The sequence below is a fragment of the Rhodnius prolixus genome, unplaced genomic scaffold (assembly GCF_049639745.1).
Source record: "Rhodnius prolixus isolate KJV_2025 unplaced genomic scaffold, Rpr scaffold_5, whole genome shotgun sequence".
NCBI lineage: Eukaryota > Metazoa > Arthropoda > Insecta > Hemiptera > Reduviidae > Rhodnius > Rhodnius prolixus.
In genome coordinates, this window is record NW_027411624.1 from 29,528,967 (window position 1) to 29,556,839 (window position 27,873).

At 33.8% G+C, this 27,873-nt stretch overlaps 1 protein-coding gene across 1 annotated transcript in view; it reads left to right on the forward strand.

Moving 5' to 3' along the window:
* The first annotated feature begins 7,485 nt into the window (after positions 1 to 7,485).
* Positions 7,486 to 27,873, forward strand: part of LOC141458382 (acyl-CoA Delta-9 desaturase-like) — a 41,569-nt gene continuing 21,181 nt past the window's right edge. Inside the window, exon 1 of the mRNA XM_074136282.1 lies at positions 7,486 to 8,044. The gene's annotated coding sequence lies outside the window, so the exon portion shown is untranslated. The remainder of the gene's footprint in view (positions 8,045 to 27,873) is intronic.

Sequence of the window (27,873 nt, forward strand, 5' to 3'; positions counted from 1 at the left end):
TGCGAATAATTACTGCAGTAATTTTGTCGATTTGTTTATTAAAGAGATATTGAGTTAGAATGTTACTCATTTAAAAGTTTGATTGTTCTTCATTCCAAAATTAAAACGTGACGAGTTGAAATTTAAAGGTAGAACATCACTTATTTCAAAGCTGGAATGTGTTTACTTCAAAGCTTAAATGTGGCTTTACTTTGTGTTTTTACTTGTGTTGGAACGTTAATCAAATGTAAAAAATGTAAAATACTTAGACCCTGTATACAAAAATCAATCGATCAGAGTGTTGACAGTGTACTCAACGTCTCTAATAGATGAATGAAATTCGATGCAATGGAACATTTAATAGAATATTAAATTAATGCACAGATGATAAGCATATTTATAATTTAATAAAGGCAATTAGAAAAGATTGTTTACGCATATTTTGTAAATTGCTTTGTTTACATGAAGTAAAGGATTTTATAATCATAAAATGTTGACTATGACTAGTTTATTTAAGTCTGAAAGTTTTTAGTTTGTGTTGATTACGCTTAGTAGACCATCTATCTATTAACTGGTGTTTTTAATCTCAATTGTTTATTTTATTGATATTTTCTTTATTAAAATAAATAATTTACTAATATACTGATTTGTGAATGCGCTCATACATTTTACGTTCTCTATTAATTAAAAAATTCTTTTACATACTTCGGAGTCCTCCGAAAATATAGCTAGTTCTGTGGTACCAAAATTTTGGTATCTAGATACGATCTTACTTCCTCCTTTTATTACATAATACAAGAAAAAAAATTATAATAAACCGAACAATAAACAATTGTTCTGCATTTGATTGATTAATATGCGCAAATAATACAGCTAAACAAAGTGTAAGATAATTTTTCACATATTATCTGCACGGAAGCCGGAAACAGATGCTATCATTTTTTTGCGGACAGTTTCCGCAATTGGACAGAATTGAAATAATTTTTCATTTTTCTGGATATATCTAATTTATCTTATTGAATTAAATATTTTATTATTATTTACAAAAACAAAATCAAAGAACGCAAATACCATTTAGCCTAGCTAATTTAAAGAAAAATCTTTGGATTTAGCTCAAGGATGGAGCGCCAAACTCGCTAGCTAGAGGTTCCGACGTGCTAGATTTTCGAAGTCCAGGAAGGTTCTTTTTTTTATGATTTAAGGCGCGTCAACATCTAAGGTTATTAGCGCCCGTAGCTTTTTTCAGTGCACTGCCGGCCTCCGGACAGTGTTCTCTCGTTACAGACAACACTGTCCATCACCGGATAGTGAGCTGTAAGAAGCTCCTAGGAAGAGAAAATCTAAGGGTCAGCAGCTGGATTCGAACCCGGGGACCTCCGCGTGGGAGTCCAGTATGCTAACCTCACAGCTAATCCCTTCCCTCAGGAGGGTTCTGAAAGATGTACTCTTTACCAGCATACTTTACACGCCTTACAGACCGGACTGTGTCATTGGCCGGCCGATGATTACAGGTTGTGGCCATATTGACCAATGAACTAAGTTGCTGGTTACTTACAATAACTATCAGAATGACATTGTAAAAGAATAAAGGATAAAGAATGGCTGATTACTTTAGAAAAAGAAACGTATGACTAAGAGCCTACGATAACGCTGAAGACTTGCGGACTCGAGGAGTAAAATACGGGAGAGTTTGAGTGCAAAAAAAGATGATTTGAAGTTTAAATATGGCGAGCGCCGCAGTTTGGAAAAAAAAAACCTTCAGGAAATCTCAATTTTTCCAAAAAAGAATCATTTTGGTGAAAGATTTAAAGTAAAACATAAATCGTTTAAAGCAGTTTTTGGTAGACTTTGGTTTCCATACTTTCCTTTCAAACCGGTAAAGTTAAATTGGTGATTGTTAAATCTAATGTAGTTTTTAAACGATAATGAATTTTAGGTTTTGAAGTTATAGTTCCCTTTTTTAAAACGATTTTAGAGACTTACCCTTAATATTTTTAATAGACACAATTCAGATTTAAATTATATTTCATTATTTTTAACAAGACGTTTTGGACCTCCCTGTGTTCATTTTCAGGTAGAATTTTGCTATTTATTAAACATTAAGTTCAACATCCACATCGTTTCACTTCATCATTCTTTAAATATTTCAGGGGAATCTGAAAACGTCCAGTTAAAAATGATAAAAAAAATTTGTCACTAAAAGTGAACCTTTAATAACCTACTCAAGGATTATTGTCCTCACTTTATTTTCTTACTCTCTTAAAAACATTCTGGCCAAAATATCTCTCTTTCTTTGTTTCAAATTCTGGAGTGAAAAAGGAAGTATTACGAACGTGCCAAATTTTACAAAATGTGCATTCAACGGAAATGCATATTGTGATGTAGAACAAGAAAAAAATGCACTTTTTTTTTTTTATCGCTTGGTCTGTGAACCGAAAAATCTCATTTTTTTCTCTCACAAAATGTTACAGAATGCTTTTTATAATTTTATAATTTATAACCGTTTTGGTTATATTGCAACATCTGTCTTCATTGATTCGGAATTTTCTTTTGAATTGCAGTTTTGCTGCAAAAATCTTGTAAACATAACAATGCCATTTTTATAATTACATCAAATGCTATTATTTCTGAATGATCAGCATGTTTTAAGGGATATCACAAGAAAAACGATTGAATCTTAGAAGCCATAACGAGCCAACTATACTGTCTTAGGTCCGTTAGTACTAGGGTTGCCAACTCTATAAAGTTCCAAAAAAAAGGACACCCTAAAAAAAATTAGGTACATACAGGGTCGTAGACAGGATTTTGGGGCCCGTGAAATTTACAGGGTGTTCAGCATAAGACTACCGTTACTTCGGGACGCGATTCTGGGCATCATTTGCTACAAAAAATTCCATATAAACTATGACTCGATTCGGCTCCGTTTTATTGTTTTTTTTAATTTTATGTTTTTTCAAGGTATTACTACTTTTTAGCAAACATTTGTCTATATTTCTCAAACTATTAACGCTACAACAATTTCAATAAGCTCATTAGAAAGAAGGTTAAATTTCCTTTTAAATAAGCTAATTTATATTTCAAAATAATGATATTAAGTATTTCACTTTGTGGCCCAAACAAAAGAAATGGCAAGTTTCTAATTTTTTCCAAAAACTTTCGACTTCATTTTTCTCAAAAACATTTTATATGAAAAAACCGTGCACTATTCATGAAAAACATCTACATCACCTTCCGAAAGGTATACAATGCATTGGGGTTATTTTAAAAATTGATGCAGAAAATTCTCTGATTAATTGCAAAAAAAAGTAGGCCTCAAAACATCATAGGCATTATGAAAGGAATTCACCTACCATAAGAATATAATTGATCAGAAACATCAAATCCAGTACCTCAATCGATAACCTGTTGACCTATTCAGTTCAGTTAGAACAGAAAAAACAATACGCCAAATGAAGAAGTCTCAGAAGTCAGAACTTATATCAAAAATGCAATAAAATAAATTAGATTTGTGTGAACAATATCTGAAAAAAGGACAAAAGGCGTCCTTTCCTAACTTAAGAAAGGGCAAGGACAACCAGGTGTTAAAAAAAGGACTTCCCTTTCCAAAAAAGGGCAGTTGGCAACCCTAGTTAGTACTGACTAACCCTCCTTTATTTATAATTTTAGGTTAACCGAAGAAAACCAACGACTTCCTCTGCAATGTCAAAGGTCCACCCTTAATTATGTATGTAAGGTTTTTTTCCATATAAATTTTTTATTTGGCCATTGCAATACGCAAATCTGAAATACATCATAATCACGAAAATTTATTTTTCCTCCTTATTGTTTCAATGCTCTCAACTTGGACGAGTAATAAATAACAGAAAATAGAAAAAAAAAAAAGACCTTCCAACTTCTCAGCAAAAATTATTTAACGTTAGATGGCTTTACTTAAGGCAGACAGAGCTTTTTTGGAGCGCCAATCTTTCTAGAAGAAATTACTTTTTTTCCTTTATTTATTTACAACTGCGTAGAGTACAATAAGTAAAAGAGATCGCAGAGAATAAACAAAAATAAAATAAAAAACACATGGGCACTCGATGAAGTGGCAATGCAGTGTCTTCCTAATTAGAACTTTACATAACTGAATTAAATGTTTTCTAGGTCATGACGCTTCTGGCGTTGCCTATTGTTTTCAGAAAGAGTGGTAATATAAATTAAAGTGATAATGAGAATATCAGTGAATCGAATTTTTTTTTATCAAGATGTAGCTAGATCGGAACACGAAAGGGATATTGAAGGTCATGATAAGACTGGAAACATAAAACTACGTACATTCCAGATAGGTCGAAAAATTGGTAAGTACATCAGTCTTTTGTTTTGTATTGTTAATTTGGAGTGTTTTCCTAGTAAATTGTGTAATAGTGTGTAGCGTCGTGTTATGTTTTGAATAAATCTTATTTTTAATCATTACTTACAAATAATCAGCTGATATTATTCACCTAGTCACAAACAATTACAAATGCAAGTCTTATGAATTATTAGAATAAATAAATAAATTTTAGAATTAAAGTAATTATGTATATAACAATTAATCTTTCTTTTTAGTATTTTATATGATTTTCTTAGGCAATCATAAATTATTGATTGCTTTTAGTATACAATGATTGGACAAAGAAAAAGGCTGCGTACAAACAGCTGCGAGAAGCTTCAGAAAAGACTTGTGGGATTTATGGTGAAATAAAGGTAGTAAATAATACCTAACTTTGTACCACATAAACAAATACAATGTTCGTAAGTGGTAAGCTTAAGCGTTCAATAAATAAAATATGAATATTAAATAAAAGAAGAGGAAACATCACTTAAACAAGATTGCACTGTCATCATTACCTGCCTGATTTGAAACCAGAAATGTCAATAGACAAAATGGCCTACTGGAAAACATGGTCATTGTAAAGAGCAAAGGTTAGAACAGGGATGGCGAACCTTTTTGAGATGTGGGTCAAATTTTGCCCATTTGCACAAGAGTTAAGTTTAAAAATGTTAAACTGAATATTTTCATAACTAAACATCTTTAAAATTCAGTTGGCTTAACGAGTAAAACGGGACGAAACAAGTGCTATGGAAGTCTCTTTTTGCAAACATAGCTGAACAAAAGTGTGTTTTATCTGAAGAAAAATCTAAAAATGGTTATTTGCTTTGGGTTGTCGATTTTTTTTAACAAACAAAATATGAGTAAAATTATTCATTTTTTGTTGATATTTTGTACACACTTTTGCTTTATTTCAAATACTACAAAAGCATTTGTCGTCATTTGCGTTTTAGAACTGTAATGATCAAACTAAAGGTTATAGACAGCATTTAAATTGCCTTTGTGTCAATGCGTGATTGAAAAAAAAATACAGATAGAATATAAATTATCAACACAATTAGAAAATCTAGATCAACCCACGTTAACAAACAAATGGTTGCCTAGCAATTGTGGGCCAGTGAAAAAGCTTGCTTGCTACGCGGTAGAAGTGTTATAGACTTACGATCAGTGCCTGACCCGCGGGTCATAGGTTCGCCATCAATGGGTTAGAACTTCAAGGAGAAATCACCAAGAACCTCTTCTCATAGGGTTAGATTGATCAACCTAGTTCCCCTGTGCAGACACGGCTAGTTAGAAGAAGAAGAGCCTTCGTGATCACTAGATTATGGCGCATTGACATCAGCTTACATTGACTCTAAATAACTTTCCTCGCCAAAAGCTTCAAAAGCCTTGGTCTTTCGGAACCAGCCACCAAGCCTTCACAGGCATATCCTTGCCCAATGCAAAAGATGCCATCAACACTAAATTCTACTTCCGGCCACATTTCGTGACAACATAAAAGTCAAGAGTGCAAACGCGAGCATGGAGAGATTTGCTATTTTCCGTCAAAGTCTGTAGTAAATTTAAGCATGTATTACTGATTAGGAAGAAGTCTCCCCCCATATTTTTCGAAGTACGAGGGTCGTTTGAAAAGTCCGTGCAAAGTCAGAGAGATAGCACTACTGGCGCGTATCGAGGTTATGTTTAGTTAGTAGCATCTCTTGGAAGAACACACACCAAGTTACAGCCAGATCGGTCTATTTCTTTGTGTTTGGCATTCGTTTGAAACGAGGAAGTCGAGTGATTTTCAAAAAATGGACGAAAAAGAATTTCGTGTGTTGATTAAACACTACTTTATGAAAGGCAAAACGCCTCAGGAGACTAAAGAGAAGCTTGATAAACATTATGGTGACTCTGCACCTTCGATTAGAACAGTTTATAAGTGGTTTCAAAATTTTCAGAGTGGCCATATGGGCACAAGTGACGCTGAACGTTCTGGACGCCCTGTTGAGGTTACTACTCCAGAAATCATTGATGATATGGTGAGATTGCTAGTGCTGTGGGCATCTCGAATGAACGGGTACATAATATTTTACATCAACATTTGGACATGACAAAGCTATCCGCAAGATGGGTGCCGCGATTGCTCACGCTTGACCAAAAACGAAATCGTGTGAAGTGTTGCAAGGACGGTTTGCAGCTGTTCCAGAAGAATCCGCAGGACTTTAAGCGTCGTTTCGTCACTGTGGATGAAACATGGATACATCACTACACTCCTGAGACCAAGGAACAATCTAAACAATGGGTTACCAAGGGGGAATCTGCGCCAAAAAAGGAGAAGACCGTTCCTTCGGCCGGAAAGATTATGGCGACTGTCTTTTGAGATTCGCAAGGAATAATCCTCATCGACTATCTGGAAAAGGGTAAAACTATTACAGGTGCATATCATTCATCGTTATTGGACCGTTTTAAAACCGAGCTGCAAGAAAAACGCCCACGATTGGCCCAGAAAAAAGTCCTTTTCCATCACGACAACGCACCAGCTCACACCTCAGCAGTTGTGGTCGCAAAATTAATGGAAATAGGGTTCCAAAACGTTTCACATCCCCCCTATTCTCCAGACTTGGCTCCCTCGGACTACTATTTGTTCCCCAATATGAAGAAATGGCTGGCGGGAAAAAGATTTTATTCAAACGAGGAGGTGATTGCAGTAACGAATGGCTATTTTTCAGACTTGGACAAATCCTATTATTCGGAAGGGATCAACAAACTAGATCAGCGTTGGAAGAAGTGTATAAGCCTAAAAGGAGACTATGTTGAAAAATAAAAAAGGTTTACCCCAAAAAATTAAGTAGTTTTTATTTTTGCACGGACTTTTCAAACGACCCTCGTAATTGTCGTCGGGCATTAATTGAAATGTTTAAGTAAAACGTCATTTTTGGTTTTTAGGATACAATAAATTCCAAATAAGCAGGCCCAACTTCAAGGTGAAAGTGCTGACTGAATTATTTTTAAATTTTAATGAGAGGTGAATAATTATAATAAATAAATATATACCGTATATATGACAGTAGAAGGTACAATATCATTTGTAAATAAATGATGTCATTTGTTGACTTTCAAGTAACTTGTGACTTATATTTTATAATACTCTCAGTTTGTCTGGGATGTATAATGACGTGAATAACGTATACGTGTTCTCTTAGTTGTTTAGTAAGCAAACGTTTCATCTAGTGTCGCAGAGGTGTTTTTAATGATGCAATACTAAATAATATCTTTGATATTGCTACTAACGTATGTTGCTAGCAATACACGTATGTGTATCTTTTTTAACAATTTTTCTTCGAAGTTAAAATGAAATAATTAGTAAAAAAAAAAAAAAAAAAAATAGGCAAGCGGTTCTCCAACAGTACAAAAGTATATCTGGTGAGGTGAGCCTTCAGATGAGGTGAGCTGATTCCAACCAACCGCCAGTTGACACGTCACTGGCCACAGCTGTTTGTGTAAAACTGGCGGGGAGCTCCTATAGCCCTACAGGGAGGGGCATGCTAGTGATCAGACGTGCGAACTATAGGCGAAGCAGGACATTGAGGTGTGGTAGAGGGGATTTGTATAAGTTCATCGGCCCATTTCTTTGCCGGCTTTTTATACTTCTGGGACAGTTGGTTCGAAGCCGGTAGAAGTGTTATAGACTTTAATGTGTTAACAAGAACTTTTTATTTCAACAAAGACAAGGTATTTACTGGAATAATTTTATAAAACATATATTTAACTATTGGTTATAACTAACATTATTTAACTTATGTATAACTTTATTGTTATGTGAAAGCAATTTTTCTTTTATCACCTACTGAGTTATCAGGGTACCGAGAGATGTTCCTCAAATCTTGGTAAATTCGTTCTAATACCACTTAAAGTAGATAAAAATCTGTTTCTTTAGATAATTCCTCTTCTTAAGTTTTATTTGTCAAATTCCACTTTCCATTACAAATCCAACAGAATTTAAATTTATATTTTTACCAACCAATCTTTACTAGAAGTTAAAGAAAGTTTTGTTGTAGAGATAAATCTTTGATACAGTAGAGCTTATTATTGGTAATATTCCCGTTTTAAGGTCTTCTGAGTATGGACCAGTGGTTTTTAGCAAAATAGTTTGTGTGCAGAATCAAAACTCAAATTTAACAGGGTTTCGCAATGGGTTCTGTCCAATAAAAGTTGGTCAAAAAATTGAAAATTTCATTTTATTATTTATTTTATTTAGTTTTAGCGATTTACCGGATTTTGATTCTGAAAGAACTCTTTTTTTGCAGTTCCCAGTGTACGGTAAAAGGATTTTAACAGAAATTTGTATGTGTGTCTTCCTTTCTGAAAGCGTATGGCCAATGAAAGTCATAATCAGTAAATCTTAGAAATTCATATTTGGATATTTGACTTCAGGGTATCCGATTATAAGATATTGGGATGAAATCGAGAAACCAAAAATAGAATCTTATCTCTGGGCTTTTTAAATGTTACAGTTTTGAAATACGTTGCCAAAATTCTGAACAAAATTTCTCACAACTATTTGCATTGTTGTGAGAAACAGTTGTTTAACTTTTCAGATTTTTTTTGATTGATAATTTTGCACTAACTAATAAAGGAGTTGGAATTATTCGCTGAGGATTTTGTAGGGGCGAATCAGAACGAAGCCTCAATATTCAGTTTTTACAGAATCAATGAACTTTTTAAGTCAAAACATGATTTTAAAAACACAAAAAAAAAAACATCTATAAAGTATTTGAATAAATTTTGCGAAATAGTTTAAAGAAAAAAAAAAAAAGTCAGTAAGTGGAACTTGAAGTTGTAAAATTTTTCTCAACTCCCAGTATTGGATACCACGCTAATATCGGCCACGTGGTCGATTTGAGCATTTAAAACATTTTCATTGTTTACACTTCTCTCAATACTGGTTACAGGCAGTAATGTGATCATATTTTTGGAATTGAGTTTTCTTTAAATCTTTTGTGATAAGTTACAAAAATAAAAATAAGAAGTTGCAATAACACCAGAAATAGGTCATAATAATAATAATAATAAAAAATCTCAGCCATCTCATAATTTTGTATACCTTACTGGTATTATTGTCACTATCGGCTACAATCTATGAAACCGGAAGTGTGATTTTTTTGTACAGATATTTTATTCAATCGTTACTTTTAACAAGCAAATATCTGAACAGTTATATAAATCTTTCGTTGGTTAGTTTTCTCTATAAACTTGGAGCTTCATCCATAGTTTTTACTGATAAAGAAGCTTCATTAATCTTGGTATTTAGTGTAAATATAAGTCTAGTGCAGTATTATTCTTACAATGTTATTTTTCGATTATCTTCACATTCATTTCTGTATCTATTCACTCCCTTACACAAAGTCATCTAGCTGCACATGAAGTGTTCGAGCCAGATTTGTCATTTGAGAAAGAGAAAGCCCACAGTTTCTATTTAAATTCCTATCTTCTACTTTCTTTTGTTGCCAAATGAAGAGAATTACTATCATACTGTGTACATTTATAAAAAAAAAATGTATATATTTATAAATATATATCATATTTATAATACATTTTTCCCTATTTGTACTCGTATTTTTATAGAAGCAAAAATTTTTCTTTTGTAATCAATACAAGACCATATTTAAACTAACTTATAGATTAATTAATAGTTATTTATTTAACAAGTGTGGAAAATACTTGACACTCGAGTTAAATATTATATTTTTTCTGCAACCATTAGATTTATTAACTAAAAAAATTAAAAATTTCATTTTTACAGCCTACAAAAAGTAATTTATTTATTATAAACATTTATTGTTATATTACAATTATTTACATTACTTACGTATTCACATTACTTATTACATTTTCTGATGTTTCTTTTATTGATGGAGGAGTGTTTTCTAAACAGGAATCACTAGAATCCATTTTAAATTTCTATAAGGTAACACTATAACCTTTTTAACTGTTATAATTAAAAGTATCTAATTATTTATTAAAGTATTATTTTTATTTCTATATTCCTTTCAATTTTTATTTTATTTTTTAATATTCGTTTTTTAATTATTTAAATAAAATAAATTTAAATAAGCTTATTAGAGTTTTACAGAAAATATTTATGTTAATAACAAAACTTCTTATATCAAGGAAGCACAATAAAGTTTTTCCACTCGCTAGTGAGGAAAGTGACACTAATGGGAATTTTTCCCCACTAGTGTGGGAAGTTGGGCATTACACAGCTGATTTTAATTGAGTAATGAGAACTTCCCTACATGGTTGCAGAAAAATGTAATTATGTTGTAGAAATGGTACTAGTTTAGAGGTACAGTCACATCTACTTTATCTAAAATAAAATCTCAAAAAAAGAGTTGTCATTTTGTCCAATCGTAGAAAAATTAATAACAGTTATATAAAAAAAACATAAACAAATTTAGGTTAATAATTTACGGAAAAACCGGAATAAATGTTAACTAAATAAAACTAAGTTTGGGTTGATGAGATTCTTTTTTTGGAACTTTTTGGATAGATTTTTTTTTTTATTTTGAACAATTTTTAATATACTATCTAATGATGAATAAATATTAGGATATCTGGAATAATTAAGACTGATTTACGCCGGGAATAGGGGATTCATTTTCGTTGTTAATACTTCTCTCAATCCTGATTGCAGCAAGTAATGCGATCAAATTTTTGGGATTGAATTTTCTAAAATCTTTTGTTATAAATTTTAAAAAAATACCTTGAGGTTTTCTGGACGGCCCATGCACATAAACATTTGATATCAATGACATACGACGACTTCTCAAACACATAAATCCTATTAATTTTAATCAAAAATGATTATTTTCTGTAGAATATTCTAAAAACCTTCGAAAGTCTTTTCTGTATAGTTGAATATCTGGTTTTCCGATTTTTCTTAACATTTGGAATAAGCATTGCTTTCATTTTTAACTTATATTGTGTACCAGGTTAGTTTTATCTACTATTGGAGAGATTATGTGAAATGATGTTTAGAGTTGCTGTCTCCAAAGAACTCTACAAAACAAAATTTCATAAACATTTTCAGTAAAAGTGGAAGATATTTATTTGTTGGCAAATAGCAATTACCAATTAGAAATTAAACCACGAATATAGTATCCCTCTTAAGAAGAGGAATAAAAATTAAATTACATTTACAGAACTTCTCTCTCAAAGTGAGATCAAACTGCGATTACGGCACGATTGCAATTATTGCCCCTGCCTCTACTTCTTCCTGCCAAATTTTATTAAAATATGGCGAAAATTTAAAGAGTTATTATTTAATAATAGTTTAAGAAGAGGCCTTCTTAATTGGGAGCAAGCTCCATTCACAAAGTACGAGGGTCGTTTGAAAAGTCCGTGCAAAAATAAAAACTACTTAATTTTTTGGGGTAAACCTTTTTTATTTTTCAACATAGTCTCCTTTTAGGCTTATACACTTCGTCCAACACTGCTCTAGTTTGTTGATCCCTTCCGAATAATAGGATTTGTCCAAGACTGAAAAATAGCCATTCGTTTCTGCAATAACCTCCTCGTTTGAATAAAATCTTTTTCCCGCCAGCCATTTCTTCATATTGGGGAACAAATAGTAGTCCGAGGGAGCCAAGTCTGGAGAATAGGGGGGATGTGAAACGAGTTGGAACCCTATTTCCATTAATTTTGCGACTAATCGAAGGTGCAGAGTCACCATAATGTTTATCAAGCTTCTCTTTAGTCTCCTGAGACGTTTTGCCTTTCATAAAGTAGTGTTTAGTCAACACACGAAATTCTTTTTCGTCCATTTTTTGAAAATCACTCGACTTCCTCGATTCAAACGAATGCCAAACACAAAGAAATAGACCGTTCTGGCTGAAACTTGGTGTGTGTTCTTCCAAGAGATGCTACTAACTAAATATAACCTCGATACGCGCCAGTGGTGCTATCTCTCTGACTTTGCACGGACTTTTCAAACGACCCTCGTATAACCAAAAAGACCCCAAAAAAACCTTACCTACATAAAATTTCGAATAACCTTGCAATTAATTCATGCAAGTTGCTTTAAGCGTCAAAAATTTGAAACAATTGCAATTCTAGCATTGGATTTTCCCACCTAAACCTGAAATTTATAGTTTCTTTTCATTTGTAAAAGGTTTTTGAGCCCGGAAGGTATTTAGTAAATATAATCTCTCCCCTCTGATTGAATAAGTAAAAAAAAGTTGTTGTTTTTTTTTAAAAAAAAAACGAGGGAAACTCTAGAAGGCTGTTCTCCTCTAAATGATCCTTGGAGATTGTGGTAATTTGATCTGTAATTTCCTTTAGGGATTTCCTGAAGGTAACCCAAATGTAACGCAAGGTAATGCGATTTTTCTGTCTTTGAATGAAACAATTTTTTTAAGGTGTACCTTCTAGAAAACACCATTTTATAAAAACTGTTTTTTTGAATTCAGCAAAATCAAAATGGTTAAAGCTCAATTCAGCCCATTTTCTGAGACTTCGCCTTCTTAACCCCACTTTAGCCATTGATCTCTATTTGTTTTGCAGCGACTAACCTTCTAGTTTCTTAAGTGGATCTATTTTCTGGCGTTTTCACCAACTCCATTCGTCCATCTTAATTTAGGGCCAGCATATTCGCTTAACATTGTGCAACTTCCTGCTCCATGAGTGCTTTTAGGCATTTCCTCATACTTCAAACCGTGCCCATTCGTGCTTAGCGTTAAATTCGCCGAATTCTTCTTTCAAAAGATTTTTAGCATCTTTTTTTTGTTTTTGGATATTACCCAAGCTTTGGAATTGTACGAAAGCAATTGAAGAGCTTGGTGCAAAAAGGAGTTATCTACAGTTTTTTAAAATTTTTAGTAAGGACAAAAAAAAATCTAAATATGCTTTAAGATGTATTCCTTATGCTGTGTCTGCTGTAAGGATTAGTTAATATATTGTGATAGGGTCACTTGGGGCTCAATTTGAACTTTCTAGGGCATTGTTTTAAGCTTGCTATAAGCAAAAGTTATTTTGCAGCTAACTCTTTTTTTTGCACCAAAATCATAATTTTCAGTAAAACTTGAGTACATATTAAGTACTTTAGTCAACAGATTTCTTGTTTTTGAGCTTTTTAAGTAGCATTTTGTGTCTTGTCGAAGCGAATGTTAGATATATTATTATCCCTGTCAAAAAGAAAAATAATATCTACCTAATATAAACATTAATTAAACCTAATAAAAAATTTTTTGTTTGTTTGATTGCGTCATCTTTTCTGTTTGGAGCAAAAGAAAGTTATCTGGAGTAGAAAACTCATTTTTGCTCCAAATCTAACCCTAGGTTAGAGAATAAGTAATAATAAACGAGTCTGCGTAAAGACTCGTTTATGCACCAAAAGATGTAGAATTGAACATACAATAGGGGGGCGCTACTAAACACATTTTCTGAAAAAAAAAATGTAGATAACTCCTTTTTGAAGTTATTAAACTAATTATATTGTTTGAAGTTAAGTTATAGCCAAAGGATAAATAAATAATTGTAAAGACCATATTTCTGTTTATGTTTTCAAAATAGGTTTTGGAAGCAGCAGTACTGGTCCCTTCCTTGTGCGTTTTATGTTTGAGATTGATGTTTACTTGTTTTGCAATTTAAGAGATCCTCTGCCATCACCTCATGGATTGGTCTATAGCTTTTACAGAAATAAATAAATAATTAATCCGAGTACTTGACATGTTTGGGTTAAAAATAGCGTGGACTCTCGATCAGCGATTCCAAAATTCTTTTAAAATAAATACATCAAGGAATATTGTTGAATAAAATTAGTTGCTAGATCCAATTCCAGAACTTTTCAAGTATTCATCGATGTCCTGGAAATAAAATTGAACTTAAAATTCGTACTTTTAACAATTTTCCTTTTTTGCTCTTCTTACTGACGGTAAAATTAGTTTTTTATTTTTGTTTTTTAAGTTTCCCGCGCTTTACAACTTCAAAAAGTTTTTGAGACAAACTTTCAGTGAATGTTGGTGAAGTGTCTTTTCAGGTATGGCTTTTACTTTGCACTTCTTTCTAAAGTGAGATTTATGTTTATCAAAATTTAATAAATTTAGCTAAAATTTGAAATTTTATGAATCTCTCCGATGATGAGAATGAATCACATTTGAAGGAAAAGTAGATGTCAAATTCTCTACATCAAGACTGATAAATCCAACTTAGTAGCAGACACTTGAATCAGCAAGATATTTGGATTGTGAAGTGGGTCGGGATCTACAGTCAAAACTACAGCACTAACCTAGACATGTCAAGTGCTCTAGGCTTGCCCGCATTATCATACCCCATCAGCTTATTTAAACTGTGATAATTAGATTATTTTTTTTGTTTTTAATTAAGATTTAATTTTAGACAATGCACTTCAAATGTTTTGAAAGTGTATGATCATCTAATTAGGTTTCCTCATTGTGGGTGATGTTGGCCATTTTTCCCTTGTCATGCTAGCTCTTTTTTTACCTCTTACTTTTTGGAAGCCTCAGCCTTTTGTACTGCCACCCGATTATCCTTTAATATGAATGTAAATTATCTAAACGAAAATTTTTGATAGCAATTTTCATAAATTTCGTTGTAAAATATTCAATATTAAGAATGACGATTCTATAATAGAAACATTACTAAACTGTATTCATAGACTTATTTAAATAATTTTGGGAGCTTCCCCTTCAATGGAAACAGTACTGAATTAGAATTTCCTTACTGAGTTTCAATATTACAGTTCATTATTATTCTAATTACAATTTAGCATTTCAATAACTAGCGTCTGTTAACGAATGGAATACATTTGACAATTATTTCTAATTATTTACTTTAAATTTAGTTATTTTGCATTTTTTCTTACTCCCAAAAAGGTAGCAATTATTTGGCTAATTTTCAAAATTGAATTTACACCATAATGTGAAGATCGATTAATATGAGTAAAAACAAAGTTTTGCGTATATGTTCGTTGTGAGTTTAACAAATATCTCATAAATGGAAAACCCAGAACACACTTTTTAGTATAATTTTGGAACTATTATCGCATCACGCATGTTCTAAAATTTAAATTGAATTCCTACAGTCAGATTTAATGATGCATTTTTTCTTTCTCTCGATTTTCATTGCAGTTTGAATATTTAAGGTTTTTCACTTTTATTTTAGACTTTTGCTAAGGAAAATAGATTTTTGTTGCTTATGGCGGAGGTCCAGATCCATTTTTAAAGTGCTACGTCTGAATAGATTAGTTTTCAGCAGCGATCAAAAGATTCTTTTTTTTTTTAACTAAATGTTTGCCCATTATTTGGCTGTTTTAATGTCAAATTCATCTATAAAAGTCTTGAATAAATAGTTTAATAAAGTGAAGCTAAAAAAAAGTGGTAAATTAAGTATTACTTCAATTTAATTAATTTTATTCAATGCACGGAGAGTTTCGTATTAATTTTGTACTGAACTGTGATCAGAATATTCAAGGTAGTAGTATAATGCATTTGTCTCGGTGATGAAATTTGATTGGTTTAAATTTACTTTTTTAGAATACAAACTTCCTATTTTACCCACTTTATAATCTGCTCATCTTTATAGAAAACATTTGTTTGGAAAAAAATCAGACTTTTAATGTTCTTTGAGGAATAGTAGACGGGAGTAATGAGGCTTCTAGGGGAGTAATGAGGCTTCTAGGGGAGTAAAGTGGGGCTTCTAGGGGAGTAATGAGGCTTCTAGGGGAGTAATGAGGCTTCTAGGGGAATAATGAGGCTTCTAGGGGAGTAATGAGGCTTCTAGGGGAGTAATGAGGCTTCTAGGGGAGTATAATGAGGCTTCTAGGGGAGTATTGATGCTTCTAGGGGAGTAATGAGGCTTCTAGGGGAGTATTGATGCTTCTAGGGGAGTAATGAGGCTTCTAGGGGAGTATAATGAGGCTTCTAGGGGAGTAATGAGGCTTCTAGGAAAGTATAATGAGGCTTCTAGGGGAGTATTGAGGCTTCTAGGGGAGTATTGATGCTTCTAGGGGAGTAAAATAAGGCTTTTAGGGGAGTAAAGAGGCTTCTAGGGGAGTATTGAGGCTTCTAGGGGAGTAATGAGGCTTCTAGGGGAGTATTGAGGCTTCTAGGGGAGTAATGAGGCTTCTAGGGAAGTAAAATGAGGCTTCTAGGGGAGTAATGAGGCTTCTAGGGAAGTAAAATGAGGCTTCTAGGGGAGTAATGAGGCTTCTAGGGAAGTAAAATGAGGCCTCTATAGGATTGATGAGGTATCTAGGGGAGTGACAGTATTTCTAGGAGTAATACTACTTCCCTTTCAAAGTTCAAAATATCGTACGCACCAAATAAATTTATTGATCAGAAAATCTGTTGGAAAATTACTACCTATAATAAAAACAATTTTTCCTTTTCTATTATTTCAGCGAAGGAAATTATTGCTAAATTAATGATATTGAATTTTTACTTGAGTCTGAAACAATGAATTTGTGTTTAGGTAAGGGTGGACAAAACTTTAAAAATGGAAAAAATATTACAAAATGCTCATACCGTACAATTAAGGGACCATATTGGGAATCCGGTTTAGCATGCAAAATCCCTTAATCGAAAAGAATATTTATTGATTTGTTTTTACTTTTTAAACATTTTTTCTCCACTCATACAACATCTATCTTCCAGAACATTTCCAGACAACATTTCTAGACTTCTTAAAAGACAGTGGCCTCGCGATCTCCTCTCTGATGAAGAGAGTCAATAGAATGTAGAATGTTATTGGAGTGTTACCGCTGGGTAACTTCTCCACTCTGATATGTGTGAATGTTATTTATTGTTATCATTGTTGCTTATAACGCAAAATGCGTTGATTGTAACTAAATAAATGATTAAAATAATAATATGTAATTTGAAAATGGCCTCAACGATTTTTTCCGTTTAAGATTCATTACTCAACACCCTTTTGAAAGTTTCATCTGATTAAATTATTAGAAATAATTAAACTATTTCCTAAACCACAAATCCACCTCGTTAGAGGTCTTTATAAACCTCTAATTTCCCTATAATGTCTCTCGGCATCTAAACTGAATCTATAACTTCAAGTAGTCATTTGAATTACCCATTTTGGGTTTGTCCCTTACTTTTTTGTTTTTGTTTTTTTTTTTCGACGGTAATCCCAATCAGTCAGCTTTTAATCGATAGAAATACAATCGAAATCATTTTAGTGTCATCTAATAATACATTTTTAGGTTTATTTACTTCTAACTGCAGAAAATATTAAAATCATGACAATTTAATTATTCAATTAAGTACAAGATGACTGTGATGGGTCTATATTTTCGTACTTACCATATATTATATATCACGAGGCATTCTGATGATGGCAGTTCCTTCGAAACTGAAAATATGTTTTATAAGATTTTTGTTTCGAGTAATTCAGTAATTATGATTATTATTATATTAATTATTCACTTGGACAACTAAAATTATTATTCATTATTATTATTATTCTTTATGTAGCAGAGAAGATTAGACAAATTGTTGTAACTTTTTCGTTTCTTTTATAATTACAGAACTGAAAGTGCACCTCAGTTAATATGCATATTTACAATAGTTAAATCTTCCATTTAAACCGTTCAACAATTCTATTACTTGGTCCTAATTTAATCCTGTCTTACAACCATTTCTTTCAGATTTCCGACAACATTGGACACACAGCTAAGAGGGTCGTTTGAAAAGTCCGTGCAAAAATAAAAACTACTTAATTTTTTGGGGTAAACCTTTTTTATTTTTCAACATAGTCTCCTTTTAGGCTTATACACTTCGTCCAACGCTGCTCTAGTTTGTTGATCCCTTCCGAATAATAGGATTTGTCCAAGTCTGAAAAATAGCCATTCGTTTCTGCAATCACCTCCTCGTTTTAATAAAATCTTTTTCCCACTAGCCATTTCTTCATATTGGGGAACAAATAGTAGTCCGAAGGAGCCAAGTCTCGAGAATAGGGGGGATGTGAAACGAGTTGGAACCCTATTTCCATTAATTTTGCGACCACAACTGCTGAGGTGTGAGCTGGTGCATTGTCGTGGTGGAAAAGGACTTTTTTGTGGTCCAATCGTGGGCGTTTTTCTTGCAGCTTGGTTTTCAAACGGTCCAATAACGATGAATAATATGCACCTGTAATAGTTTTACCCTTTTCCAGATAGTCGATGAGGATTATTTCTTGCGAATCCCAAAAGACAGCCGCCATAATCTTTCCGGCCGAAGGAACGGTCTTCGCCTTTTTTGGCTCAGATTCCCCCTTGGTAACCCATTGTTTAGATTGTTCTTTGGTCTCAGGAGTGTAGTGATGTATCCATGTTTCATCCACAGTGACGAAACGACGCTTAAAGTCCTGCGGATTCTTCTGGAACAGCTACAAACCGTCCTTACACGATTTCGTTTTTGGTCAAGCGTGAGCAATCGCGGCACCCATCTTGCGGATAGCTTTGTCATGTCCAAATGTTGATGCAAAATATTATGTACCCGTTCATTCGAGATGCCCACAGCACTAGCAATCTCACGCACCTTCACTCTTCTGTCATCCATCACCATATCATGGATTTTATCAATGATTTCTGGAGTAGTAACCTCAACAGGGCGTCCAGAACGTTCAGCGTCACTTGTGCCCATATGGCCACTCCGAAAATTTTGAAACCACTAATAAACTGTTCTAATCGAAGGTGCAGAGTCACCATAATGTTTATCAAGCTTCTCTTTAGTCTCCTCAGGCGTTTTGCCTTTCATAAAGTAGTGTTTAATCAACATACGAAATTCTTTTTCGTCCATTTTTTGAAAATCACTCGACTTCCTCGATTCAAACGAATGCCAAACACAAAGAAATAGACCGATCTGGCTGAAATTTGGTGTGTGTTCTTCCAAAAGATGCTACTAACTAAACATAACCTCGATACGCGCCAGTAGTGCTATCTCTCTGACTTTGCACGGACTTTTCAAACGACCCTTGTATAATATGAATTATCCAGCAGAAGTCTGTTGGCAGCTCACCATGTGAAGTCGACTAGTTTCGTCTTAGCAGAACTTGCTTATTTAACATTAAAAGTTCTCCAGTCACTTTCATTATCTATTTTATGTCCTGAATTGAATGAAACTCAGTAATCTTTTTTGTTTCAAGTCCAACACTAGCTCATTTTAAAACCGTCAGACCATAGAATTATTTAAATGGCCCGAGTTTTGGTTACTTATTCTATCTTCCAGATTGAATATTAAAAGCAACCAGACTAAACTGATACAAGTTAAACGTCTTAGGTATATTTTTGTATTAAATTTTGCCATTTACCAAATCATTTTACCAAAAATCTGTTCTTTAAAAATAATCTCCAAAACAGAAGCTTTGGTTAACTTATTTTTAGACTATGTGAAGGCTTTAATTATATAATTAATCTTAATTATATTATACTTAATTAATCTAAATTAATAGTGTAATCTTATGAATAATAGATCTCTAAATGAATACAGACTCTGCCAAAAAGTGCAACAATTTTTGTAACAAAAAATATTAAAGAATACGCTTGCTAAGAATCTCTGTAATGCACTGGCAGTAGAAGTAGTACTTGTGCACCGCTATAAAAATAAAGCGGGCTGCTTTTACCCGCGCGATTTACCGCAATTACTTTCTTTGTAGAGGACTGTACCATGTTGTGACGTCACCTACTGCATCTTGCAAAGAATACTGTTACATCTGAAAACAGTATTTCATCTTAATTTAGCGCGTACTTTATTGAAAAAGAGAAATATTAAGTTTTATAAGAATTTTCTCAATTACTCAATTAAATATGGAATGGAAGAAATCCTCTTTACAAGCAGAGAAAGAAGTGGAAGGAAGTTAAGGAAATAAAAGAAACTTTCATGCGGAGAGCCTGGATTCGAATCCAGCTGTCACCTCTTGAAGCATTTCTTCTTCGCAGTCTCTTTCATCTTATGTCTGGTAAGCAGAGTCGATCTCATGGGGTTGGTGAGCCGATGGAACTGCTTTCTCAATCAGAAGGAGTCTTCTGGTTGGCTCCCTATCCATGAAAACTTGGATGACATTGGTCTTAATCCTGAAGCTGCTCTTTGCCCAAGTACAGAACGTGTAGTGCCGTTCTTCCTCACGAACCTCCGCGAGACCGTGTGATACTTTTATTTCTTTAATATACAATCACCCAGGGATCTACGATCAACCGAATGGCTGTTTGACTGTTCGAAAATGATACTACACCAAGTTTGCTTCAATAGAAGTTCAAATGAATACCAGAGTTTCAGTTTCATGTTCATTAGGACATTTATATAAAGGTGTAACGTGAACATATCGGACCCTGCGCGTCGGTTTTGGGCCCATCGGGTGGTGACCACGATTGTGAGGACGTGCAGCCTTCTATTCTGTTGCTCATTTCGCATTGTGGGCCACATCCACGGAGGCTTTGCAGGGGATCACGGGGTGCTTGCCATTGTGTATAGAGAGGGGGTCCCCACGGTTAGAGTCATACGAGTTTCGGTGGCTCATATGACTGATGATTATCGGGGTATGGTGAAGTTGAAGAAGAGAATAATCGGGAATGGAGGAATAGGTGGCGAGCTTCAACTAAGGGTAGAGAACCACAATTGGCTTTGTCCCCGACGCTGTCGGAGGTAGACGACTGGTTCCCAAAGAGATGCCATTTGCGTTTGCAAGACTGGTCACAGGACAAGGAATGTTGCGCGCTAAAATGTTTAAGATGGGCTTGGCAACAGATCCGTATGGCGCATGCGGAGATCCGGAGTTGGCGGAGCATCTTGTGCTGTAAAACCTTAACGACGATTTGCTCTCTGTTATGTGGCAGAAGGTGGGGGTTTCCGTTTTGCGTGGCTGGGGACGTTTTCCCCCCGGTTATTGGAAAACGCGTCAGCGTATGTGACTTTCCGTGATTTCGCAAGGGCAGCCTTAGACAGACGGATGACCTTGGTTTTGGCAAACTGAATTTAACTCGATCACAACTGAAGAAGCCAATGTGAAGTGGTCAATCTGAAGTAGGTAATTACATATCCTTGATATTAAGACAAATGTTTTTAAATTGAAAAATAAATAATTAAGATAAAAAAGATTCAAACAAAATTGTTATATTAATAGTGGCAAAAGATAAGAGTGGGAAAGAAAATACTTCAGATGACAATAAATATGGTGACAAAAAAGAAAGAGCAGTTGGTTAAATAACAGAGAAATTAAAGAACAATATACCGTTTTCATTTGGGCGACAAATATTTACATAATTAATTATACTTCTAAAAAGAGAATGGAGGTTCAATATTCGAGAGAAATAATTGTATTCTCTTGGTACAATTTAAGACATTTTGATAAGAGTACCGAAGTATTAAAATACTTGAATGATTATACTCAAGTATAATTGTTAGAATAAAAACAAATCATTCTCAAATAACACGATTTTATAGCATCAGGTGATGTATAAATTTGGAGGAGAATCCATACTAAAATCATCTTTACTTCGCTGGACAATACAAAAAAAATTTTTTAAATGCGTAAAAAAGCCTAACAATATTTAATAGAGAAAAATAGATAGCTGTAAACAAAATTATTTAAAAAAGATGGAATACTAACGATGTCATTATTTATTTATAATGAATTAAAGACTGAAAATAAATAGCAAAAACATTTCTATAAAGTGAGAAATTTTGGAAAAAAAAAAAAAATCTGAGTTTAAATAAAGTAGATGCGATGTAAAACTATTTATTTTTGAGTTGGTACACTGAATTTTTATCCAAAACTAACCTGGTAAAAAGAATGTGAAACGGTACATTTTAGTTGCAGTCATTCGAAACTATTTTAGCGAGGTTTATTTGTGGTTATGCTAAATTTATCAGTGGCAACTCTACAGCTGGTTAAATAGAGTGGTGTTCAATAAACGTTTTATAAAAATATATATTATATACATAGGTACATACACTGGGCCAAAAAAGTCTGTGAACACTAACCTAAATTTTATTACTTTTATTATTATCTTTGTAGAAACTTCTTTTATTTCCAAATGAAGTATACTATTCGATAGAGAGAAACCAGAGTTTTCATTTTATATTCAATCTTTTATTTTTGTTCAACAGGAATATCACAATTACATGTTTAACAAAACAACACCACACACGAATGCAAAAAAAGTCTGTGAACAGCTGTGTAAATGTGTAAAAACATTAAGATAACAAACAGAAAAACGATTGAATAAAGTTTCAAAGTTCTCTATTGTATTGTAGAAACCACAACAGTCAGTTTTGTGAATAAATAATCTAATTAGTATACATTTAACCACTAATATGGAAGTTCCCAGTCCAATTCGTAAACTTATTGTGAGGTTGCGAAATGAAAGAAAAAGTATTCGAGAAATAGGGAAGATAGTTCAAAAAAACTCTTCAACGGTGCATAATATTATTAAAAAGTACGAAAATTAGGAAAATGTGATTAGTAGGCCACGCAGTGGGCGGCCACCAAAACTTAATTCCTTTCATAAACGATTCATTTCAAGAAGAACCCAGGACAAGCACTCAAAAAATCAGTCAAGAATTATCAAGTGATTATGGTGTAAGCGTTACACCACAGACAATTAGAAATAAATTACATGAATACGATTGTTGCGGCCGAGTCCCAAGGGAAAAACCCTTAATCAATAAAATAAATCGTAAGCGTCGATTGGATTTCGCGAAAGAATATGTTTCTAAGCCTTCTAGTTTCTGGGAAACCGTAATCTTTTCAGATGAGTCGAAATTCAATGTTTGTGGGTCTGATGGACGACAAAAAGTGTGGCGAAAACGAAATGAAGCTATGAAAATGAAAAATATAAAGCCAACTTTTAAGCACGGGGGAAGCAACATTCTGGTGTGGGGTGCATGAGTGCTAAAGGAGTGGGCAAGTTAGATCTAATTAATTGTAAGATGGGCCAATATATGTATGTGGATATATTAAGACGCAATTTAAGAGAAAGTTCAAAAAAATTAGGGTTGGAGGGAACGTTTGTCTTCCAACAAGACAATGACCCGAAACATACCGCACTAAAAACTCGGGAATGGCTTTTATATAATACACCCCGGCGCCTAAACGCCCCTACACAATCACCAGACCTTAACCCAATTGAACATTTATGGGATGAAATCATCCGCCAAATAAATAAAAGAGAAATAAGAAACCGTGAACAACTAAAAAACGCTATTTTAGAAGAATGGGATAAAATTCCAACATTGACGACCACAAAATTAGTAGGATCGATGAAAGCTCGCTTGTTGGAAGTGATTAGGAACAAAGGAGGTCCTACAAGTTTTTAAAATTTATAATACACGTACAATGTGTAAGAATTATTTATTTCTGCAAAGTGTTCACAGACTTTTTTTGCATTCGTGTGTGGTGTTGTTTTGTTAAACATGTAATTGTGATATTCCTGTTGAACAAAAATAAAAGATTGAATATAAAATGAAAACTCTGGTTTCTCTCTATCGAATAGTATACTTCATTTGGAAATAAAAGAAGTTTCTACAAAGATAATAATAAAAGTAATAATATTTAGGTTAGTGTTCAAAGACTTTTTTGGCCCAGTGTATGTACATATAAATATTTTATTCTTCGAAAAGTTTTATTATAGAGATGTCACTTAATTTAATATTTCACTGAATTCAAAGCTATTTCATGACATTATCTTGCGCAAATTTTACCAGCAAAATCTCAAATAAGAATAAATTAACATATTTCATTAAACTCGTGAAATTATTTGAAAATGAATAAACAATCAAAGGAAATGATTCTGTCATTACGCATTAAAATAAATATTTAATTATGATTTATCGCTAATTCTGTATTATTTTAGGAAATTAGAAAGAGAGAGAATGATAAGAAATAAATGCTTTTAAAAAATAGTTGTTTTCACAGCAAATAAATACTTTGCAAATATAAAATCTGATTAAAAAACAAAAAATTGAATGCAATTAAAATTGCAATTTAAACAATAATTGAATAAATGTTACTTCAAAGAGGAAAAAGAACCTTCAGTATAAAAAAAAAAATTATAAGTTAATACGTGATGAGAATTTATAAGAAAATAACAATAACAGCATTTATGTGCGAGACAAAGCTAGAATCTAGCCAGCTAACTTATTCTCTATACGAGGTCTGTTCAAAAAGTATCTCGAATTTTTGTGTTTTTTCAAAAATTATTTACGAGGGTCGTTTGAAAAGTCCGTGCAAAGTCAGAGAGATAGCACCACTGGCGCGTATCGAGGTTATGTTTAGTGAGTAGCATCTCTTGGAAGAACACACACCAAGTTTCAGCCAGATCGGTCTATTTCTTTGTGTTTGGCATTCGTTTGAATCGAAGAAGTCGAATGATTTTCAAAAAATGGACGAAAAAGAATTTCGTGTGTTGATTAAACACTACTTTATGAAAGGCAAAACGCCTCAGGAGACTAAAGAGAAGCTTGATAAACATTATGGTGACGCTGCACCTTCGATTAGAACAGTTTATAAGTGGTTTCAAAATTTTCGGAGTGGCCATATGGGCACAAGTGACGCTGAACGTTCTGGATGCCCTGTTGAGGTTACTACTCCAGAAATCATTGATAAAATCCATGATATGGTGATGGATGACAGAAGAGTGAAGGTGCGTGAGATTGCTAGTACTGTGGGCATCTCGAATGAACGGGTACATAATATTTTGCATCAACATTTGGACATGACAAAGCTATCCGCAAGATGGGTGCCGCGATTGCCCACGCTTGACCAAAAACGAAATCGTGTGAAGTGTTGCAAGGACGGTTTGCAGCTGTTCCAGAAGAATCCGCAGGACTTTAAGCGTCGTTTCGTCACTGTGGATGAAACATGGATACATCACTACACTCCTGAGACCAAAGAACAATCTAAACAATGGGTTACCAAGGGGGAATCTGCGCCAAAAAAAGGCGAAGACCGTTCCTTCGGCCGGAAAGATTATGGCGACTCTCTTTTGGGATTCGCAAGGAATAATCCTCATCGACTATCTGGAAAAGGGTAAAACTATTACTGGTGCATATTATTCATCGTTATTGGACCGTTCGAAAACCGAGCTGCAAGAAAAACGCCCACGATTGGCCCACAAAAAAGTCCTTTTCCATCACGACAACGCACCAGCTCACACCTCAGCAATTGTGGTCGCAAAATTAATGGAAATAGGGTTCCAACTCGTTTCACATCCCCCCTATTCTCCAGACTTGGCTCCCTCGTTCTACTATTTGTTCCCCAATATGAAGAAATGGCTGGCGGGAAAAAGATTTTATTCAAACGAGGAGGTTATTGCAGAAACGAATGGCTATTTTTCAGACTTGGACAAATCCTATTATTCGGAAGGGATCAACAAACTAGAGCAGCGTTGGACGAAGTGTATAAGCCTAAAAGGAGACTATGTTGAAAAATAAAAAAGGTTTACCCCAAAAAATTAAGTAGTTTTTATTTTTGCACGGACTTTTCAAACGACCCTCGTATTTATTTATGAATATCTATTTTGTCACCTTCAGATATTATACACTTGCGCCAACGTTTTTTCCCAATCCTCGAAGCACTTCAAAAAAATCATTATTTGTGATCTTGTTGAGCTCCTCCTTCGATGCCGACATCCTTTCATGGGCTCTCCCTTTCGGGAACAAGAAAAAGTCACAAGGGAGCCAGATCTGAGGGAATACGGTGGCTGCGGCCTCATTAGTGTGTTGTTTTTGGCCAAAAATTCGTGTCGAAATTGAGCAATTTTGGTACGAATTTCGCGGCGACCCCGTCTCATCCCATTTATCATTGGTAAAAAATCGAATGGCACGAGCCAAATCGATATGTTTAGGTCCTCAGCAACTTCTTTAACGATGTTTCGACGATTGGCCAATACTATTTTCTTCACTTCATCAATGTTTTCGTCTGTTGTTGACGTGCTCGGGCGTCCGGCATGCTTCTTCGTCGTTCACTTCTTCTCGACCCTCTGAGAGACATTTTGTACCACCGATAAACGTTGCTTTGGTCCAAGGTAGCTTCACCATATATGTCACAGTCAACATTCGGAATGCGCACTTAATTTTGTTTTTCACAAAAAAGATTCTTAGATCCATTTTTTGGAATAGGCAAAAATCGAAGACGAGCCAAAGCAGCTGTCAAAAATTAACTGAACATTCAAAATGACCGAATTTGTCGGCATAAGTGAGAGACATGAGTACCAACATAACGCCACAAAAAAAAATCGAAAATCGAATATACGTAATTCGCGGAAATTCAAAATTCGCAATAGATTTTGAACAGACCTCGTACTTCATACAAGACTAGCATACGATTGTAAATTCTCTTATACGATCGTATACTCGTGTATTCTGTATTCACTCTCAAAGAAACCATATTAGCGCTGTCTTTGATAAATTGGACTTTATTAAAGTAATTACCCATGAAATCTCTTGGTTGCAAAAGTCTTCTTAACCATATTAGATTAGGATTATATTCCATGGTGAGGTGGCCCTGAAGACGTACACTTTCGTGAACCTCAGAGTGTATTGTGGAAATCTACCTCCTCTAGTAAGTTCTTTCTGTTTAATGAAATCATTTGGATAGTAAGGGTATAAATTTTTTCTTCCACAAAGAGTCGGTATATTGATCCTTGCGAGAACTTTGGACTGATATAGTACATGTGGTTTCCATTTCAGAGCTATGCATTTTGTTTTCTCAGTCTGCAATGGTCCTACGATCATCCGAATGATGGCTGTAATAAATTTAGGATTATAAATTATTAATATATTTTTTTCGCGGGCCTTTAGCCTGGAATTTCTGTCCATCTAATCCTGCGAATTATTGAACGTCCATCTTTTATGGTTGAAATTGGTTGAACTTTGCACTGTAACAAAAGGGTTTTAAGCTCTAAGGGAACTACATAGACCCTCCCTATAATGCCAAGAGATCGGGCACCTAATTGCATCTATATTTTTAATAGGATAACAATTTTCAACAGGATTGCCAAACAGTCTCCAATAAATTTTAAAAGACTTAGGCCTGTCTTTCTGAATAAAATAACCTCAAAAGCCTGTTAAAGTTCCAAAAACAGAATTTCTTGGTCGCCTCCAAAATTAAAGGCTTGACGAAACTTTATTTGGGAGCTGACCTGCAAAGGGAAGACCAAAAAAACCGGGTCTACCTCTGGTTTATTGGAGAAAAATTGACAGAACCCATTAAAAATTAAATGAAGATATAAGTAAAAAAATTAAGAGATATACACTGACGTTCCAATTAATATCGCCACATACGTATTTCTATTAAATTGCACTAGTTAATCCCTTAACAAAATAATTTATCAATAAAGAGATAATATTAATGGCAAATCATTCAACTAAATTATCTTTCATGTATTTGTTAAGTACATTAATTTTCTACTTACTTAATATTCAATAATTGATAACACTTTGAACAATGCCATTTGAATACGTAACACGCCTGTTAAATATGCACTTATTTACGCGCCATAAGTTTTTTTGTTTTGTTATTCTTAAAGCTCTAAAAATAAAACCTACTTACGA